Source organism: Pseudoliparis swirei, chromosome 3, assembly GCF_029220125.1.
Source record: "Pseudoliparis swirei isolate HS2019 ecotype Mariana Trench chromosome 3, NWPU_hadal_v1, whole genome shotgun sequence".
Lineage (NCBI taxonomy): Eukaryota > Metazoa > Chordata > Actinopteri > Perciformes > Liparidae > Pseudoliparis > Pseudoliparis swirei.
Window position 1 is genome coordinate 20,868,417 of NC_079390.1, and position 204 is coordinate 20,868,620.

The window sequence follows — 204 nt, forward strand, 5'->3', positions numbered from 1 at the left end:
TTTTAACGTGGAGGTATTTCGGAGAGCAGATGCCCGACTCTGCGCTCCTCGTGCGTCTTTACGCGCGGGGAGACGTGCGCGTCCTCCGTGACGCGCGTGAAGCCGGTTTCCTTTGGATCCATCGGCGCGCCTCTTCTGTTGCGACATTGACGCGGCAGAAGAAGAAGAAGAAGAAGAAGAAGTGGGTGTAAACACCGACTGAGC